This window comes from Protopterus annectens, chromosome 10.part0 (assembly GCF_019279795.1).
Source record: "Protopterus annectens isolate FY-2018-M chromosome 10.part0, PAN1.0, whole genome shotgun sequence".
Taxonomy (NCBI): Eukaryota; Metazoa; Chordata; order Ceratodontiformes; family Protopteridae; genus Protopterus; species Protopterus annectens.
This window is the reverse complement of record NC_056744.1, coordinates 632,586,108-632,602,390: the sequence shown is the minus strand read 5'-3', so window position 1 is coordinate 632,602,390 and position 16,283 is coordinate 632,586,108. Positions and strand designations below refer to the sequence as shown.

At 42.3% G+C, this 16,283-nt stretch overlaps 1 protein-coding gene across 1 annotated transcript in view; it reads right to left on the bottom strand.

Annotated features, from left to right (window-relative positions):
- The window catches only part of DMRTB1 (DMRT like family B with proline rich C-terminal 1), a 795,185-nt gene that overhangs the window by 299,486 nt on the left and 479,416 nt on the right, over nt 1-16,283 (bottom strand). The gene's annotated exons all lie outside the window — the stretch shown is intronic.

The following is a 16,283-nucleotide window of genomic DNA, read 5'->3' as shown; positions in this document are numbered from 1 at the left end:
ATTTACACAATGCCCAGTAACTAGTAGGATAGGCCCTTGTTCTTCCTTGATTCTTGAAATAACTTAAATAGATAACCGAAGATCAGATAATGAATGTACACTATTTACTTTTTCAGTCGTGTCCACCTACCACCTCACTTACTCATTTAACCATTAAATAAATAAAAGCACTACACCTTTTACCACTGTATCTATAACTAATTTGAGCAGTGTAGAAAAACACAGTGTACGTACTTTGGAAATCCATCAAAGAAAATAAAAGAAACAGCAAAGGAGTCTGGAGTACAAGATAGGAATGCTGTTGCCACTAGTGTATGGCAGTCTTCAGATTTAGTGTTCATTCTCTCACCTGTTAGCTACACACGTCCAGCCAGATGACCAATAGCACAGTATAAAATGCAGGGAGCACAAAAACTTAGCACTAATTGTATAACTATACTTAATCACGCATCGCAACTCTGTATCGTGGGATCACCACAATAATACAGTATAAAATGCAGGGACTACAAAGACTTAGCACTAACTGTATAATTATTAATCATGCATTGCAACTCTGTATCGTGCAATCACCAAAAAACCCAGAGGACAGCGGCCGTAAATGAAAGCTAAACTAGTGCAGCAAAGAACTACACTGAACAGGGACCGTTTTATTATCTAATTACTTTCCACTTCGTGCAGTTTGCACATCTTTTGAAAAAAAAAATGTTTATATTTACATTTTTATTTATTATACTTGATACTGGAAAAGTCACACTTCAGAATACTTTTGTGCTTCTTTGCTCCCCTTTTTTTAAGTGGCGGACAGGCATTGGTTAGATGAAGCTGAAGAATACATGTGGACAGGGATGTTGAGATGAAGTCAAACGCACAGGGATGAACTGTGTAAAATTTTATGACTGCAAATTTATCGCTTTGGAAACTACTTTTTTTTATATGTTTTAACTTACTTAACTTTTGATTTTTATTCTTACTGAGGAAATCAAAATGAAACCATTAGATTAGTAAAAATATGTATTTAATTTCTGAATGTTGCAGTTTTCCAATGGGTGATTTTTACAATTTTACAAATTAAACATTATGTAGATAAATAACCTTGATAATGCAAACATTCGGTCCGATTCTTATGAGGTAAGAGCCATTAATGATTGTAAATGCTCTTAGTAGCAATTAACGCATAATGAGCATTTAATGCGAATAGTGGGTTATCTATTTAATGTGAATACTCAGTTATGCTGTACATGCATACCTCACCCCCTTTTTTGTACTGGCAGACAGGCGTTGATTAGATGACATAATTTCCAGAAGGTATACAATGCAACTGAAGGGAAAAAACTAGTTTGGCAAGTAAAGTCAATCGGGTGATTTTGAAGGGAAGTTTAAAGGTGGCTGTATTTTGTCAACTGTAACTAATAAGCTGTTTCTAGTGTAAATTTCATTTTAGAAGCTACAAGACTGCGAAGTTTTGTTCTTTGGGTATTTTTTGCATTTGATATGTATTTCTAAAACATTTCCGTGAAGCAGATTACAGTAACAGTCAAAACGTTAAAGGTAATGGGTTGTTTTTTTGTTTCTTTGCTGTCAAGTATGCTAGCTTTTCTTCCACTACACGTCAGGTCTTGCTGTTAACCCTTCCCCTGTGTGACTCTAGATTTTTGCTGTTAAACCATTACTGTATATACAGCAGAAATAAATACAATTTATTTGCTTTGTAACTGTTGGTGAAGCTGCTTTATAGACTTAATATTAAAATGTAGCAATCTTTGCCTGTGCCTGGATTTGTATAGGCATGCTTAGTGTTTACTTTCAATAAGGTCTTGTTGCTTAAACCAATTGTTTGATCTCTGATACAGAGGATTATGACTTCTAGTTCTAATATTAAAGAAGCATTTAAGAAATGTACCTGATTAAAGCTGCATATCGAATAATAACGATCGGAGTCCCACCTGGCTTTGATCTTGTGTAATACTTAGGGAGTTGTGACTGTGACACATACCTGTTCTATATCTTGCCAAGCATGTTTTTTTTCTATTTGTTTTTCATATGGTCATGTGTTCATATTACACAGCTATACTGTAGCAACTGATCCGAAAAGTGAAGAGTCATGTTGTAGGTCTCAGCTGTTTCAAAATCATGTTCTATCCTCTTTTCAAATCATGCTGAGTAGAATGTCTTTTCTGTCAGCATCATTTTATCATAAATACATTTTCTGTGGGATTAACATATCTCACTACGGTTTGTGCTGATGATAATCCTGTGTGGTGTTGTGTGGGTGGTTATCATGCCTCATTTTAACTTTCCTTGGCTTATCTTGATTGCCTTGCCATTTTTTTCATTCTCAGTTCTTTGCCTTATGCATGCATATGCTTTTTATGACTATTTGGTTGATGCCACAGTTATGTTACTTTTTTATTATTTATTTATTTATTTATTTAACATTTGTTGACCTGGTTTGTCCGACTGAGCTGATGAGCCCTTTTTCGGTGGAGGCCCGGGGAGAAAAGCTCCAACATATTATACAATTTTTATTATAAATTAGCATTAAACAGCAATGTTACAGGATTATTACAAGGCATTAAGTAGCAATACAATGTTATACAGTGTCAATAATCAGGAGTATAGCAAAATATTTCAAGATGTATAAAAAGAAATATGTCATTAAGATGAATATAGTTTTTGGGGTAAGTGGTTACAAAAACCCAGTTGTATCATAATGTACTTGCATGAAGGCAAGACAATACAATAAAATGTTTCTCTCAGGCGATTTGCTTAATAAGTTTTAGAAGACAGTAGAAATAGTAGTAAAGGAAGATTAGAGAGAGCTAGTGAGAAGAGTGAGTTAAGGAAAGAAAGTAGATTAAGGTATGAGAAGTAGGGGATGTTAAGGAGGGAGAGTGCAGTGGCAGGACCAGTAACTTTTAAAGTGCTCTTTGGTGACTGTCTTAAATAGTTTAGGATGTGTAAGGGTCCTGATTTCTAGTGGGAGCCTATTCCAGGCAATAGTGGGGTGATAGCTGTACATGTTGCATCCAAATTTAGACTTGGGTTTGTAGATCTGTAGTACGTCTTGACTAGAGCTTTGGAGAGGTCTGAAGGGATATTAATGGAAGATGAGAGGGGATAGTGCCGGGCAGTAGGAAGGCTGGTATAAGACAGAATGGATGATCTGGAGCCGAGAGAGAAGAAGCTGTTGGGGTAATTCAAGCCAGTTTAGGTGTTTTAGAGAAAGACAGTGATGGAATTTGTAGGTTTGTTGGGCAACAAATCTAGCTACCTTGTTCTAGATAGATTCGAGTTTGGTCAGGAGTGTTGAGTTAACATCTGTGAGAATTTCAGAGTTGTATATTAGACTGGGTAGAAGGTCGATAAGAGAGAGAGAGTAATCATGGCTTCAGAAGTAAGGAATTTCTTGTTACGGTAAAGGAGCCCTAGTTTTGAATGAGTCTTTTTGATACAGTTATTAACATGCAAGTAAAATTTAAGCTGATCGTCGATGGTTACTCCTAAGAGCTTAGTGCTGGATTCTACCTGAATGGGAGTGTTATTAAGGGACTGTTTGGAGAAGGGGGTTTAACATTGTTGAACCTTTTAGGTAGGAAGAGTAACAGCTTTGTTTTTTTAGAGTTAAGGATTAGCTGGTTGTTGGAGAGCCATGTTTCAACTAAGTTAAAAGATGCCTGAGTAGCTGAGAACAGCTTAGTGGGAGAGTTGGCTATGGTGATGACTGTCGAGTCATCTGCATATTGCACTAAAGATTACTGAGGGCAGGAGGTACAGAGCTGATTAGTAAAGATATTAAAAAGTAAAGGCCCTAGGACAGACCCTTGAGGTACACCCATTTGTGTCTAGAAATCTAAAAAACTGAGTTTGAAAACTATGTGCATACTTAGCTCTCAGCTGAATGTATATCAAGTATGCCTAATACTGAGTTTTTGAAATAACAGCTGATGCAGGTTCATTTGCTAGGACTCAGCAATTGTCATCAGTCATTAAAAATATAATAGCCTATGGACAAAGGGCCATAATACATGCCTAGTCAATTAGTCACAGGCTTGTTGGGAGTTCTAACTCTAACACGTATATACAAGAACCACATAATCCAGATTTACATTTGCCTGGAAGGTCCGATAACTGAGTCACTGCTGCAAAAATAGTTTAAAAATATTTTTTTCTGCTTCTCCAATAAAATCTATTTGGTGATGCGATTAATGTAATCTGTGTGCTAACTGTAACTGAGCCTTAATGCTCATCCCTTTTAAGATCTGCCTACCAGTTGGTGGCTTTATGATGCTATGCTGACAATAAAAACATTTTCAGAGTTCAGCCATTAGGTGTTTCATTGTTAATATAAATAAAACACCATTGTTCTGGTTATATTTTGTGTTTAATATTTTGTCTGTTTTTCAATTTGTGTTTGAATGTTGGTATCCCACAATTCTATTGGAGTGGGTAGGGTTACAGTTAAATAATTATCTATACAAATTGTATGTTAATCATCATCCAGGTTTTTGCCCAATTGTACCTACTTTTCATCGGCCTTTGTCCAGATTTTTGAAGTTTCCAGGTTGACAGGTATGCCTCAAATACTTCCATGTTTACTGTGTTTTGCACAAGCTAATACCTTTCAGGAGAAAGCATACAGCAGAATCTCAAATATGTGGATGCCTGTCAGAACAAGAAGAATATGCATATTTTGAAATAGCATATACAATGACAGAAAAAAAAGAAGTTATGTCTTACCATAATGGTCCATCTGTGTTGTTGATCTTCACTTATCCTTGACTGTGGGTTTGGTTTCATATCTTGGAACTGACTCGGCCGTTATTCCAGCTATCGCCTTCCAAAAAAACTCTTGAGCTTAACCTTACCCATAACGCTCCTCTAAGGATTACCTCAGATCGAGTTTGCAAAAAATAGTGACATACAGTAATATCAGATCAGAGACCATATCTGTATTCATATAAAAAATAAATAATCTATTGGTTAGATCCATTCCACCAAGAATCCCGAAAGGGAGGGGGGAAGGAGGGTGGGAATATCAAGGATAAGTGAAGATCGACAACACAGATGGAATGTTATGGTAAGACATAACTTCTTTATCTAATGTTGTCAATATTCACTTAATCCTTGACTGTGGGACAGAGTCCCCAGGTACTTACATCTTGGCAGGTCTCATGGAAGTATATTCCTGAGCACTATGGAACCAAATGATGCTCGTCCTCTAGAGACCAGGTCCAGCTTGTAATGAGTAACAAAGGTATGTGGGGATGCCCAAGTAGCTGCTGCACATATATTGTCTATAAAAGCTCTGGAATGAAAGACTGCCGAAGCAGTTATTGCCTTCATTGAATGTGCTTTAACAGGTCCTGGTAGTTGCACTTTCATTTTGTTATAAATTAAGGTTATACAGTCCCTGAGCCATTTAGCCAGAGTAACCCTAGAAACTGGTTTGCCCAGAGCAGCAGAAGAGAAGGAAACAAACAACTGATCAGATTTTCTGATTTCTGTTGTTCTGTGAAGGTAAAAATGTAATGGTCTATGAACATCTTGCAAATGCAGACAATATTCACCCTTGTTTGAAAATTTGGGGGAAATACGGGAAGTTGTATAGTCTGGTTGATATAAGTCTCAGACACTATTTTTGGTAGAAAGGAAGGACTTGTTCACAAGAACACCCTGTATTTATGAACAATTAGATAAGGAGGTTTACAAGATAAGGCTTGTAGCTCAAATATTATCCTAGCAGAAGTAACAGCAATAAAAATAAGGCTTCCCAGGATAAATTCTTCAAATTGCAATTTGCGGATGGTTCAAACTGGGAATTAATTATAGACTGTAGCATCAGATTCAAGTCCCAAGGTGTAGAAGGGTCTTTCTATGGAGGTCTGAGCATTAAGGTTCCTTTCAGAAAACAAAGTTTGCGGGACATTACAGCTGTATTATTTAGACCATTATGAAAGCTTGAATTTGCAGCTAGATGCACTTGTAGAGTCAAGGAGGATGCTCCTGCACTGAAAAGGGATGCCAAAAACTCCAAGACCCTAGCAACTGGTACAGAATATGGGTCAAGGTTACTTTCTGTAGCCCATTTTGAAAAGTTTTGTCACTTGTTGAAGTACAATCGTCTACTCAAAGGTTTGTGGAATGCTAGAACAATTTGTTGAACTGGGAAAGTTAGATTAGTATGCCTGGCAATCAATGGAACTGGAGAAGCCATGCAGTGAGCTTCAGAGTTTGAAAATTTGGATGAATTAGTCCCTCTGGATGGGACAACAGGTCTGGAGCTGGGTCCAGCATCCAAGGTTTCCAAATTAGGTGAGGCCAAAGAAAGAGAAACCATATCTGTCAAGGCCAGAATGGGGCAATGAGAATTTTCCTGTTCTTCGACCTGTTGGCTTTCTTTAGATACTAGGATATGAGAGGAATTGGGGAAAGGCATACAAAAGATCAGAGGGCCAATCATGAAGGATAACATCTCTCGGCGACTCTCCCAGAGGGGGGATCAGGGCAAAGTAGCTGCTGCACTTGTTGTTCGGGGGGGGGGGGTGCAAAGAGACTGCAGCAGGGCTGGCCCCATTGGTGGGATATCCCTTCTGCCACCAAAGGATTGAGAGACCACTCGTTTAGGATGCTCCTGCTCAATTTGTCTGCAATCACGTTGGAGCTCTCCAATGCTAAGAGCACTGCCCTCACCTCTAGAATACTGATGTGCAAATTGGCCTCCAGCTGGGACCAAGTGCCTTCGACTGTCTTTTCCAGATAAGGACCCCCCCCCCCCCAATCTGGGATGCATCTGTGATCACTAGGGCTTGGGGTTGAGGAGGGACAAAGGGTCAGCCTGACAAAATTTTGTTGGAGTGAAGCCACCAACTCAGGTCTTTCTTGCATAGATGGGTGATCATTACCTGATGGGACATTGGTTGATTCAGTAAGGAACACTGAGGCGCCAAGAGCCATTGAAGGATCTGCATGTGATATCTGGCAAGGGGAACTAAATTCATGGAGGCTGACACTGATCCTAGAGTTTGTAACAACAGTCTTGCAGTCACCTTTGTGTTGCAAATAATCTGACTCACTTACGATTTTATTTTTTGAAGTTTTTCTAGGGGAAGAGATACAATGCCAGTGTTTGTGTTTAGCATTGCTCCTATGAATTCTAACTGCTGTGTTGGCTCTAGATGGAATTTTTCATAGATTACATTGATCCCCAGTGAGGATCAAGTTTGAAGAATGTAGTTGCCTGCAACAGTAGATGCCTGGTGGGAGCAGTAATTAGCCAGTCGTCTAGGTATGGAAACACACGGAATCCTTGCAGTCTGAAGTGAGCTGCTACCACTGCCATGCATTTGGTGAACACCCAGGGGGCTGTGGTGAGACCAAAGGGCACTGAACTGATAATGACTGGCTCCCAGCTGGAAGCCCAGGAATCTTCTGGAGCACTTGTCCATTTTTATGGGATAATAGGCATCCTGAAGATCTATTAAGCACATCCAATCATCTTTTCCCTAAGAACAGAAGTATAGACTGAATCGTAACCATCCAGAATTTGGTTTGTTGAACTGACTTATTCAAAACACTGAGATCCAGAATCGGTCTCCAGTCCCCTGTTTTTTTTTTGGTAGTTATTCTTCAGTAAACTCCGGATCCTATCTGGTCTGTTAGGACTACTTGGATGACTCTTTTGTTGAGCAGTTTTTGAATTTCTAAGACTGCTGCATCCTAGTGACTGGGCAGTATGTCTGAGATTCTTTTTGATTGTCCGGGTTTTTTTTTGAAAATGGGCTATCATAACCTCTGGTTATAATCCTCTGCACCTAGCTGTCCATTGTTATCCTTTGCTAGGCAAGTAGGTGCAGGGATAATTGTCCCCTGACTGCCTCCACAGGATGGCACTCGGGCCTCCATTCAGGAGCACTGATAGGAGTTACTAGGGAAAGAATCCTTGGAACCCTGATTTTGCATGCCACCTCTGCCTCGAGGATGGCGTCTTCAATTGTAACTCCCCCCCCCCCCCCTGCCTCGGGGGAAGTTGTTGCCATGTAAGTCGAGGAAAGGTCCTTGAGACTTTTTGAACCACAGCTTCCCACTTCTCCGGTTCCTGGAGTGAGACCACTGAGGAGTGGAAAAGCATATGCCCACTGACGAAAGAAGACTTGAATGAATGTCCGAGCCATAGCATAGCACATAGCCTGTGAGAAAGACTCTTTATTTCAGAGTGAGTTGTCCAGTGTTCCAGTTCCAGTTGAAATTTCGGAGGACATTCCCATTCCTATGACGAATCCAGACGTTTCTGATATGAGTTGAGCACCGCAGACCGTCCCTGTTGCTAAGTTTGGTCCAGATTGTTATGTTATGAGATATGGTTGAATCTCTAAACCCTGTAACAGATATGAAGTAATTTGGACATGAACATTGTTTTGTTTCCAATCTATATACTAATGCATGTCTATCTCTGATATTGTTTTGTATAAAGGGCAATCTTTTTTAGAGGGAGGGTGTAGATCAATATGTGTATATACTTTTAAGAAGCTATTCAAGGGCTTGCACAAGTGTATAGTACTGAGCACATGTGAGCCTGATTGCCACTTGTTGTAAGCAGTTGAGATGTAAGCATGTATGTTTGTAAGGTCTGTCTGTTAACGAGTTAAACAGAAAAAAAAAACCCTCCCTTAAAACCATTATCCATCCCTACAAAAATGCTAGGTCACTTCGTTCCACTACAAAAATTTTGGTTCAATCTGTTAAAGCTAACAACCTAGCTGGAGAATTTTTGTTTGCAAATTCAGTAGGCAAAACCTGGAATTCGCTCCGATTTGACCTTCACTGAACCCCTCCCTTAATCTGTTAAAAAAAAATCTTACCCAGTATTTTAAAACTCACTGGTTATGTCCTTGCTCTAACCCTGACTAAAGCCAAGTCTACTTCCATATCCCTGCCACATTTTATTCACAGCGACCTACCTCTTACACTAAAAGGTTTGTGCAACTATCTCTGGGCAAGACTGCAATCCAAATTGTAGCTTGCTACAGATCCCTCATGCCCCAGGATTCCCACTCCTTATTTCTTGATATACTGGAAAATATTATAGTACAACATAACACCCTAATAATGGGCGATTTCAACTACCCCATCATTAACTGGGAAAACTACTCATGTACCAACTCTTGTGCTTAACGTTTTCTGGAATTCATAAATTCCAACGCCTTGGATCAACTTATCCACACCCCCACCAGGGGCAGGAATATCCTAGACCTGGTCATTACCAACATGGGCAAAGTACAGTTTTGTACCTACCATAAATGTAGATGTCCGATAGGTATGCATCTGCAGTCATAACATATGGGTTGTCCTGCCTCAGGCAGCCCTTTGGTCGGCCGGATTCCAAAGTCTGGGTCTGGCCTCGGCTGATGTCGCACTTTCCCCGATGTCAGAGCGTCTGGGGTATAAAAGCATCAGCCGACTCCATCTTCCTCAGTGTTTCTTGCCCCAGATGCCAGGTGCCCTCTAGGAAGGTCAAATTTGGAGGAATGCAGTAAAATTCCAAACATTTTCCAAAAAATATATACATATATATACAAACAAATACACCATAATAGATCCCCCAGCTAGCTAATGGAGGGGTAAGTACCCTAGGAATACCACAGAGGGGAAGGAGGGAGGGTAACCCTGACTGCCGATGCATACCTATCGGACATCTACATTTATGGTAGGTACAAAACTGTACTATGTCCTTCAAGGATGCATCTGCAGTCATAACATATGGGTAGAATACCATAGCCAATCTGGGGGAGGAGGTACTAAGAAAAGGATGGTGTAGTTAAGATCCCCTGCAGGACTGCTGTAGCAAAACCCGCTCTGGATCTGGAGTATAAAGGTAAATTGTAATGTTTGGCAAATGTATGCACAGAGCTCCATGTAGCAGCTTCTAAAATGTCCTTGGTAGCCACCCCTCTTAGGAAGGCTGTAGCTGTGGCCCTTGTTGAATGAGGCCTGATGTTTGCAGGAACTGTCTTTCCATGAAAGGAGTAACAAAATCGAATGCAATTTCCTATCCACTTTGAAATTGTCTGTTTGGAAATTGCTTTCCTTGTACCCCAGCAGCATATGCTACAAGGAGTTGGTCAGTTTTTCTGAAAGTTTTGGTTCTGTCCAAGTAGTAGCGTAGTTGTCTGTGTATATCCAGAGTGTGTAGAAGTTTTTCCCCTCTATTTTGTGGATTTGGGAAGAATGTAGGCAAGTGAATAGCTTGGTTCAGGGATACCCTAGATACCACCTTTGGCATAAAAGTAGGATTGGTTCTTAGTGAAACTCTGTCCTGATGGAAGATAAGAAATGGCTGAACTGCCATTAAAGCTTGTAACTCAGATACTCTTCTTGCTGAAGTTATGGCCAGAAGGAATGCAGTTTTCCAAGACAGAAACTGTAGATCCGCCGATGCTGCTGGTTCAAAGGGAGGAAGTGTTAGTTTCTCCAGCACAAAGTTGAGATCCCAAGTAGGTAAAGGGGGTTTTCTTGGAGGATTGATGTTTTTGATCCCTCTCAGAAATTGCCTGAGGAGAGGGTGCGAGAAGATAGGTGGATCCACATTGTATTCTGCTGAAATTGCTGAGGCATGAATCTTAATGGAAGAATAGGACAGTCCGTTGTGGAACAATTCTGCTAAGTATTCCAGAATATGTGTCATATTCGCCACTGTTACATCTAAGCCTTTTGTTGTGTTCCAAATGAGAAATCTTTTCCATTGTGCTGAGTATGTCTTCCTTGTGGAAGGCCGGCGAGCTTCCATAATAATGTCTTTTACTCTCTGTGATAAGTTATTGTGAGGGGGATTTATGGAATTTTCCAGGCAGTTAGTTGCAATGTTTTCAAGTTGGGATGCATGATCTTGAAGTTGTTCTGCGTCAGAAGAAGAGGCCATAGGGGGAGAGGCCATGGTTTCGCCTGTGACATGCTTCTCAATAGTGGGTACCAGTGCTGCCTTGGCCAGTCTGGAGCTATCAGAATCACTCTTGGCTGTTCCGCCCTGCTCTTCAGTAAAACCTTGGACATTAATGGGAGAGGTGGGAAGGCATATACATTTAGAGCTTTCCAGCTGAAAGAGAGGGAGTCCACCCTCCAAGCTTTTGGGTGGTATGTCCTTGAGCAGAATGTCTTCAGTTGATGGTTGTGGGGGGAGGCGAACAGATCTATCTCCGGCTTTCCCCATGCTTTTGTTAAGAGTAGGAAGATATCTGGGTGCAGCATCCATTCGTGTGCATCCATGGTCGTTCTGCTTAAGCTGTCTGCCAGTACATTTTCTTTCCCTGGCACGAACTGGGACTGTAGTTGGATATTGAGTTTCAGGCACAGCTCCCATAAATTCATAGTCAGCCTGCATAGAGGGTAGGAATGTGTGCCTCCCTGCTTGTTTATGTACCACATGACTGTGGTGTTGTCTGTCCTTATTAACAGGTGGCCTTGATGGAAGAAAGGTTTGACGGCCTCGATTGCGTGTATCACTGCCAGCATTTCCTTTTGGTTTATGTGCATGCGCAGCTGTCCTTGAGACCATAGGCCTTGGATACATTTGCCCTCCATGTGTGCTCCCCATCCTCGGTCCGAAGCATCCGTGGTGATGGTTTGCTTTGTTCTTGGTTTGTTGAAAGGCAACCCTCTGTTGGACTGGCAGGCATGAGCCCACCACAGGAATTCCTTTTGAAGGCAAGGAATGATTGGTATCAAAGTTTCCAAACTGTGACTGTGCTGAGACCATACACTCCTTAGGTACCATTGTAATTTTCTCATATGCAGCCTGGCCTGTGGAATCAGAATTATGCAGGATGCCATGTAACCCAGGGCCTGCAGGATTTTCCTTGCAGTTAGCTGAGTTTGTCTTGTCAGATTCATGAAGTAATCCGGAAGTTGTTTTTGTTTTTCTTCTGTGAGAAAGGCCATTTGGGTGGTTGTGTCTAGATCTGCACCCAAAAAGGTTATCCTTTGGGATGGAGCAAGTCTTGATTTTGGATGTTGACTGTGTATCCCAAGGCCTGTAGTAGGTGGATGGCATATGCCAAGTCCTTTATCAAATTTTCCTTGTTGTCCGCTTGTATAAGGCAGTCGTCCAGATATGGGTAGATTTGAATCCCCTGAAGTCTGCAGTGTGCAATTACTGATGCCAGGCATTTCGTGAATACTCTGGGCGCAGTAGATAAGCCAAAGGGCAATGCTGAGAATTGATAATGCTCTGATCCTGCAAGAAATCTGAGGTGTCTTCTGCAACTTGGTCGAATAGGGACATGCAGGTACGCCTCCTTGAGATCTAGAGTCACCAGCCAAGACTCCTTGCCCAGCATGGGAAGAAGTTGCTGTAGGGTCAGCATCTTGAATTTTGGCGCAATGAGGAAAGTATTCAGTGCGGACAGGTCGAGAATAGGCCTCCATTGATTTTCTTTTCTTGGAACAAGGAATAATCTGGAGTAGAATCCTTGACCTTGTTCTGAAAGAGGTACCTTTTCTATGGCTTTCATTTGAAGTAAGTTGTTGATCTGCTTTAAAGCCTCTGCTGTCTGATTTGGTGGCAGGTTTGGCATTCCGTTTCTTCTTGGCAAAGTGTGGAGGTGGAACCTGTATCCTTTGTCTATTATTTGCAGTGTCCATGTGTCCCTTGTAATATAATGCCAGTTTTTTGAGAATAAAGAAAGCTTTCCGCCCAAGGCTGCTTCCAATTGAGCCCTGGTAGGCGGAATCAAAGTGAAGTCATTGTGTCTGTCCTGGTGTAGTAGTTGTTGTTGCTGTTGCTGCACTACCTCTCTGGTTGGTAGGATGCCACTGACGGCCTCTGTAGGAGCCCCTAGCTTGCCCTCTACCTCTGGGACGCCTGTTCCTGCCTCTCTGGGCTCTGTCCGAGTCTGGAAAGGACCAATTCTTAGTAGGCCAGTTTCTGCTGAATCTCGGTGGTTGTACTCGCAGAAAATCCTTAACTTTTTGCACAGATTTAGCCTTTTCTTCAAACTTCTTTAAGACCTCCTGAGCCGAGGAGCCAAATAATTTTTGTTTTTCCATTGGAGCATCCAGGAGTTTAGCTTTAACATGGTCTGGCAGGGATTGTTCCTTCAGCCAGGCATGCCTACGAATAACTGCCCTAGTCATAGCTGACCTACATGAAGCCTCCAGTGCATCATAACCACACTTTAAGAAATGATTACTAACCTGCTGTGAGTTATGTACCAGATCCTGAAGGGATTTACGGTCAAGGGGTTCAGAAGAAGAAAGTTTCTTATTCAGTTCATCTAACAAATACTCTTGGTACTGTATCATATGAAATTGACAATTTAATGCCCTCACAGAAAGAGTTGCAGAAGTATATACCTTCTTTCCCCATCTCTCTAAAGCTCTAGACTCCCTTTCAGAAGGTAGAGGATTTTTGGCAGTGGCAGCTGCAACCCCTTTAGGGCCCTGAGAAATAGTATCTGGGTCTGCGGAATGGGCCTTATACAGATGAAAATGAGAATCCAGGACCCTGTAGTATCTATCAGGTTTGGCAGGTGCCGGGGGGAGAGTATCAGGGGCTGTACTAACATCATTGTACACATCATCAATAACATTCAAAACAGGAGGTATAGCTAAGGGCCTATATTGAGGCAAATGCAAAAAGGTCCTTAATCTCTTTCTAGAATCAGAGAATTCCTGACCCTGCCATTGAAAATGCTCTCTCATGGAGTGTAGAGTCTCACCAAAAGAAAACTCTTCAGGAGGGGAGGCCGAAGGAATAGATTCTTCAGCATCAGAATCCTCATAGGGTGAATAAGTCTCCTCCTGGTGGTCTGTTAACTCAGATCCATCCGTGGACTCATCTGAAGAGTGTTGGTCAGAGGGCTCAGTCCTGGGCCTTTTGTCTGGTGGTGGGTGAGAGTCCCTGTCCGGGTGAGGCTGAGAACCTCTAAATTAAAGAAATAAGATCCTCTGCAAGGCTGAGGATCTGAGAACTAGAAGAAGAAGGCCTCTGGGAGGTAGTTTTGGGAGGCAAAGCTTTAGAAAGTTTGGCAGCTTTAGCCCTGGAAAAAGCCTTAATGGACATGGAAGCAGGGGGTCTAGCTGCCCCACGTGCAGGAGTAGATTTGTCCAAAGAAATGGTGTCGGACATTTCCTGGACACTGGTTTCGGTAGGTAGCTCAGTAGCCGACTCAGCCGGGGCCTCCAGGGCCGCGGTGGTCGGATGAGTGGATTCGGTTAAAGGAAGCTCCGAGGACTCGGTTTCGGCTGAAACCGAGACACTCGCGGTAGGCCTTACCGTGGTTTCAACCAAAACCGTGGGCCGTGAGTGTCGGTCCTTGTCCTTCCGTTTTTTCACCAAATGCGATGTCGGAGTCTCCGACGGCATCTTATATGCAAAATTAGCCCCAAAGAATTCCTCTGCAAACTCCGACCGACGTATAAGAGTTCGTCGGTTGAAGGAAGCACAGGCTGAACAGGCCGAGACGTCGTGGTCTGGGCCTAAGCAAGGGAGGCAGTAAGAGTGGAAATCCTTATGAGGTATTTGTTTCCCACAAGTTAAACAATTATTTACTTTATCTGACATCGGCTGAGGCAAGAAAGAGTCCCCAACGGGGTACTTAGCTTTTTCGAAGTCTTTGGTAGCTGAATTTCTTCTTATCACGGGATCTGACCGACCTGCACTTGCGAATTGCTTCTGCTTCGGGCACCGCGCGGCAAGAAAGACTGAGGAAGATGGCGTCGGCTGATGCTTTTATACCCCAGACGCTCTGACGTCGGGGAAAGTGCGACATCAGCCGAGGACAGACCCAGACTTTGGAATCCGGCCGACCGAAGGGCTGCCTGAGGCAGGACAACCCATATGTTATGACTGCAGATGCATCCTTGAAGGACATCCGCTGTTCCACACCAGAGGTCAATTCCTCATTGGTCAGATTCGACCACAAGCAAATCACCCTAGACATCCACATCCCACCCCCAGCCCCATTAGGGAAACCATCGTAAAAAATTTCTCGAAAGCCAACTTCACGCTTCTTAAGACAGAAGTGGCAAACTTCACGACACCCATGCTGATGAACAACAGAGGTACGACTGCTGAATCCTATACAATTGCACTTTATAAGCACTTACATGAGTGCATGGATCGTGCAATCCCAAACAGAACCACGATGCTATCCTCCAAAAAATAAAAGCCAATCTGGTGGTCCCCTGCCATAAACAAGCTCTACAACAGAAGAAAGAAACTGTTGCAAAAAAGAGTAAAATCTCATGATTGGAGGAACTCCGTGGTCAGCCTCAGTAAGAAGCCGACATCCCTCATAAAATCCTCCAAAGCTAGTTACGAAAACAAAATTGCCACTGATTCTAGACAACCACAAAGCATTCTATAGCTATGTCAAGAATCTCAATGGCAACACTCAGATCTGCTCTGAGTTGCAGCACAATGGCACTAAATATACAGAACCAACTGATATTGCCAACATCCTGGCAGATAGGTTCAGTGCCAACTTTACCCGTCTCTCATCCCCTAAAGGGCCCATCTCTATACCAGAAGAATGCAAAGTTCCTGTAATCACAGCTGCACGGGTAAAAAACACACTCTCCAAAGCCAAGAACACAGCATCCATGGGACCTGACAACATCCCAGGCTGCGATCTACATGAACTACAGACCAAACTGGCACCCCACCTAAGTACCATGTTCAATCATAGCCTCACCTCAGGCTTTGTGTCCACTGAATGGAGCACAGCAACGATTATCCCACTCCACACAGGGGGAACCACCGTGGTCCCCGGGAACTACCGCCCCATTAGCCTGATAAGCCTGGTCTGCAAGGCTATGGAATGTTCCAAAATGGAACATCTAAACAATAACATTGGTAATCTCCAAACTCTGGACCCTACCCAGCTCGGGTTTGTAAAAGGCAGATCATGTCTCCTAAATCTGATAGACTTCTTTGAAGCGGTCACTAAAGCCGTAGATGACGGTAAGGTGGTTCACACAGATTATGTAGATCTCGCCAAGGCTTTTGACACCATCCCCCATTCTGGAATTATAGATAAACTCACTAAACTAGGTATAAATCCCTATGTCACAAGATGGGTTGCCAACTGGCTCACTTGACAGAACCCATACTCTGAAAGTAGCAGACTCTAAATCTAACTTCAGACCAGTGACAAGTGGAGTACTACAGGGTTCAGTCCTAGATCCTCTCCTGTTTGGTATCTACTTCTCTGAAGTACAGGCTAACACAGAAGGTCTTTGGCTAACAATGTCCGCAGATGACTGCAAACTAGGAGCCATAATCAAAACTC